General features: G+C 50.0%; 1 pseudogene; it reads right to left on the bottom strand.

Annotated features, from left to right (window-relative positions):
- The window catches only part of LOC119350885, a 6,036-nt pseudogene extending 1,580 nt beyond the window's left edge, over positions 1–4,456 (bottom strand).
- Between the last annotated feature and the right edge of the window lie 419 nt (positions 4,457–4,875).

Here is a 4,875-nt window from a genome sequence, read left to right as displayed (position 1 = left end):
AAATTCAATAATCAAACATTCGTAATAAATATACTAATTGTAAAAGAAAATTTGGTTTGACTGCACCCTAGTCCAAACACGACAGCTTATACTGCGACGCAATATGTGGAAAGGTATGTATTCTGATGAGTATATGTCCCAAAATAGAAAAGGAAAACTTAATAATTCAAAACGGTGGCAAGCCACATCTACACCTGGCAAACAGTAAACTAGACAATTCAAGAAAAAATACTGAATTTTAAGCATTCAAGATGCTCATGTGCGCAAGATGCGTGGAAGTTTTGGTGGTATTTAGACATACGAGGAGCTCGTACAAACAAAACAAAATCGGATCCGAATATGTTCTTTCTCAAATTTTTGCAGACTCCCAAAATTTGTATTTTTAGTAGATGAGCCTGGGTGCAGGGTGCAGAATAGTCGCCCTCAGGAAACCCTGGGCTTCAACTTAGGTGCGTACATGGTCAGAGTAGTCGACGTGCACCGTCGTAGTCAGTGTCTCTTTGCGGGAGAAGCGTACGTTGCTGCACCGCGCGTGCCTTGAATGCTTTTGACCTGAGCCTCCAATAGTCTCCTCCCTTCCGTTCCGTTCCGGGTAGCTAGCTTGCAATCACACACTAGTAGCTAGCTCTATAGCTCTGGCTACATGATGGTCTCTCCCATGTTACGTGTCTGGACCGGCCTCTCTCCTCTGATCCGCACTATCTTTCAACATCATGTATATGTGCCGAATTGCTGACACATACTCCATGCGTGTATGTCTGCAAATTAATCACGTTTTGCAACAGTTAGTAGTGAAGGTAATCATCAAGTGAACAAAAGGACTAGTAGCTTGATCGAGGTCAGTACTTTGCTGCACTTCTGCATTCGCATAGTTCATGATTATCAAACCGAACGTGAGATGCAAAATTAGGCCAGCCCTCGATCGTTTCATTTCTCCCCCCATCAATCAACTAACTTTCTGTACCGATCATGCATTGCATGGACCAACGCACCGCAAGAGCATCGTCCTGATTTCCCATCATGGCAGAGGTAGCAAATAATGCATGTAGTACATTATCTTGTCATCAAGAAACGATCAATTAATCTTGCATGCATGCATGCAGTCCTTGAAAGCTAGTATAAGCATCACATAATTTTTGTACTTGGTTCAAAGTCAAGGAAACGGAGCAAGATGATCAAGCAAAATCACCACCACACTACCCATCAGTGCAGCAGGTACTACTACTAGATAGATAGACACGGCTCGAAGTGCAAAGATGCACGAGCTCATCAGAATCAATCAGGTACACGCACGCACGCACGCATGCATGCATAATTTACAACGACTCTTAGTACTAACACTACACTAACATGCAACTACTTCTCACGTACGTGCGCAAGCATCCTCTCCGTGCTGCTGCTAAGCTAGATCGTGTCCTCATCGTTCATCAATTATAGATATATAGATATCAGTACCATGCAAAAAAGTCAATTAACAAGCAAAGGGCGCCGAATCGATCGATGGATCGCTGTCAGGGCTAGCTGGAAGCTCGATCTCTCTCGATCAATGGCGGTTGTGGGCGTTGTTATTGCTGTTGGTGGCGCCGTCGCTGTGGGCGAAGGACGGCGGCATGAGCATGTCCTGCAGCAGGCCGTAGTCCTGCGCCATCAGGTGCTCCATCCGCAGCGGATCAGTACCACTACTGCTGCTGACAGTATGGGTACTGTTCCCCGTCGTACCACCGGCCATGGCGGCGGCCAGGCCACGGTCAGCAGGAGGCGCCTGCTGCATGTGGCTGCTCGCCATGGCGTTCGCCTGCCGCATCGCCATCCCCGCCGCGGCGACTTGCTGCTGGTGCTGCATGGCTGCGTGTTGCTGCTGCAGGAAGCTGCCGAGCGCGTCGCCGGGACGGAAGGCACCGGGCGGCGCCGGCATCCGGAACATGCCTGGGTGGATGAGCCCGTGGCCGCCGTGCGCGTGCGCGTGCGCGGCGAGGAGGTGGTTGGCGCCGCGCAGCGTGGCCGGGATGGGGTGGGTGTGCTTGCCCTCGTAGGTGGTGATCACCACGGCGGCGTCCTGGTACGACCGCTCCACCCGCTTCTTCACCGGGCACTTCTGCGTCGTGCACCGGTAGTAGCTCCTGCATCTTCAGAAATTAGTCGCATGCAAGCATCGCCCCGTGCTTATCGTAACCCTAACCGTTAGGTACCTTGGGAATGGGCTGTTCTTGACGGCCTTCTGGCCGTACTTGCGCCAGCGGTAGCCGTCCTCCAGATGGTCAACCTCGCTCTTGGTCATGAAGGCGAACCGCGCCTGCCGCGGCCGCTTCTCCCCCTTGGCCTTGGCGGCCCCTTTCCCCTTCGCCGCCCTGCAATTAATCAACTCCCGATCGGTCAATCTTATACAACTTGTAACCAAAGATGCTACTACTACCAAGAAATCAAATCAAAGTGCACTAGTGCAAAGCAAATGGTCGATCTCGTACTAGAAAATCGGATTGGAGACACCAAATTGACGATCTATAGCCTTTGTGCATCACATGGTACGGGGAAATCATGCGTGCATGCATGTTCATACTATACCAGAGAGATTATATAGTATTAGTTGGTTAGTTGCATGGTCCGTTCAAACATAGTGGCTGTACGTACCGTATACATGTCTAGGTAGGTGCGTGTGTGTACGGCACAGCCGGCGCACGCATACATACTGCATGCATACACACATGGAGATTTTAGGTTCACACCGTACCAACTAGCCCGTTCTTTCTTTTGTTTGCTACTACAGTAGTAACAGTTCTTATTTGTACTCATGGATATGGATGGATTTGGTTATCGACCCATCATGCTTATATGGTCACTCGCACAAGTACATCGCGATGTGACGATAGAAGCTGTGAAGTAATTTTCCATGAAAATGATCTATCCATCGACGAGTCGTGTTAGCAACTAGATATCTGATAGTTGATGGATCGACCCTAGTATCTCTGCATTAGTACCTAGCTAGTTCCTAGCTAGAGTATCTGAAAGTTGATGGATCATGGGAGTATATATCTCTTAAGTCATTTCCTAATTAACGTGATATTGTTGGTGGATTAATTAACAAGGACGCAGCAGGGGTTGGTGCAGTCAAATTCGAAGACTTGAAAGTAGTGGATGTCGATGAACACAAGATATGAAGAAATCATAAAAGGAAGAAAAGCTGAGACTCTAATCAAAAAGCCGTGGGCACCTATATGCAACAACAACCATTCATCAACCTTTTGCAGCTGATCGAACCCTAAAGATGAAGCCCTTTTTGCACCAGTAGTAGTACTACAATTTTGTATTCGATCTAGGACCAACAGGTTAGCTGGTGGGAAACCCTAGAAACAGATCGAGTTCATACGGTGCATTGACCGAATGGAAGACGAGATTATAATGGAATGGAATGGATCGAACACATGCATGCTGCATGGTAGATCTAATTAAATCGGATCGATCAACTGGCTTAACTAATATAAATCCACCCAGCTATATATCTGGTATGAACTGGTTTATGATCCTAGTATTAATCCCGTGGAAAGGGGATTGGCTAGCCCGGCGGGCCGGTTGGAAAATTTTGGATCAGTGAAGAACGAATCAAGCTAGCAACAACAACAATCCAACATGAACGAACAAAATCTAGAACAAAATTAGATGAGAATCATCAGTGAACTGTATGCAAATCAATCAACCTCTTAAGGTACGTATCTGGTCTAGAACTAGAACTCGAAGCCAAGATCAGCAAGTAAAGTTTCTCCAAGAAATCAAATCAGATCTTAGTATCTTACCCTTTCTTGGTCTTGTCCGCCTCCCCATCGGCCGCCGCCTCCTTGCTCTCGTCGTCGCCCTCGCCCTCCTCCTTCTTGCACTTCCCGGCCTCGTCCTCCACCGCGCCGCCACCACCGACACCGGCCTCGCTCGACGTGGACGACACCGACACGCTGTGCGCCGTCCCGCCCGGCCCGCCGCCGGGCACAACAACCGCGCCGGCGGCACCGTCGCTCGCCAGCATCTCCCTCTTCACCTCCTCGCCGCCGCCGCCGCCGCTGGCCGGCGAGCCGATGAAGTCCCTGGCGAAGGCGTCGTCGTAGTCCATGCCCGGCGTCTGCAGGTAGTCGGCGAAGAACCAGGGCGTCTGCGGCGGCTGCATCTGCATCATGGGCGACGGCGAGGCGGCGTCGGCCGGCCGCTGCGCGAAGAGTGAGGCCAACTCGTCGTGGAACTGGAAGTCGCCCGACAGGTGGCGGCGGTGCTGGTCATGGCTCGCGCCCGACATGGATGGATGGATGGATCGGCGAGTTAGCTAGGTGGCTGGATCGATCGGATCGAAGTCCCGGCGGCCTTCTTGGTTCTTGCCGTACTAGCGGATGTGTAGAGGCCGTGGTGCAGTAGGGGGGAAGGCAGCGCCAAGGAGGAGGGGTGTGTGAGGGAGGGAGAGGAGGCTTAGCTAGCACGACGAGTAGAAGGCTGGGCTAGTGTGTGATTGTTTGCGGGGAAAGATGGATGGATGAATAGGTGGTTGGGTAGGGGTGCATGGTCAAGGCCTTCTTCATCTTTATTTCTTTCTTCTTGCGGGGAAAGTGCTGCTCCTTCCGGAATGGTTCTACTTAACTATTCATTTACCACGTCAATTGAGGTAGTATAGCACATGCACACTTGCTCGGATATTTTGGTCTCACATGCAAGCATGGCTATTTTTTTACTACGTACCACTAGAGTAGGTTTTACCAATTCAAAATGTCGCATGTTACTTATTGTCCACCACGGTGCATGAAGGCCGGAGAAATATTGCAATTTCAATCGAATAGAATGAAGAAACAGTTGCTTAAATAGGAGCCAAATTTGCTGGGAGGCGACATGGTGAAGAACGAACGG

The sequence above is a fragment of the Triticum dicoccoides genome, chromosome 1B, assembly GCF_002162155.2.
Source record: "Triticum dicoccoides isolate Atlit2015 ecotype Zavitan chromosome 1B, WEW_v2.0, whole genome shotgun sequence".
NCBI lineage: Eukaryota > Viridiplantae > Streptophyta > Magnoliopsida > Poales > Poaceae > Triticum > Triticum dicoccoides.
This window is presented reverse-complemented; position numbering and strand designations above follow the sequence as displayed.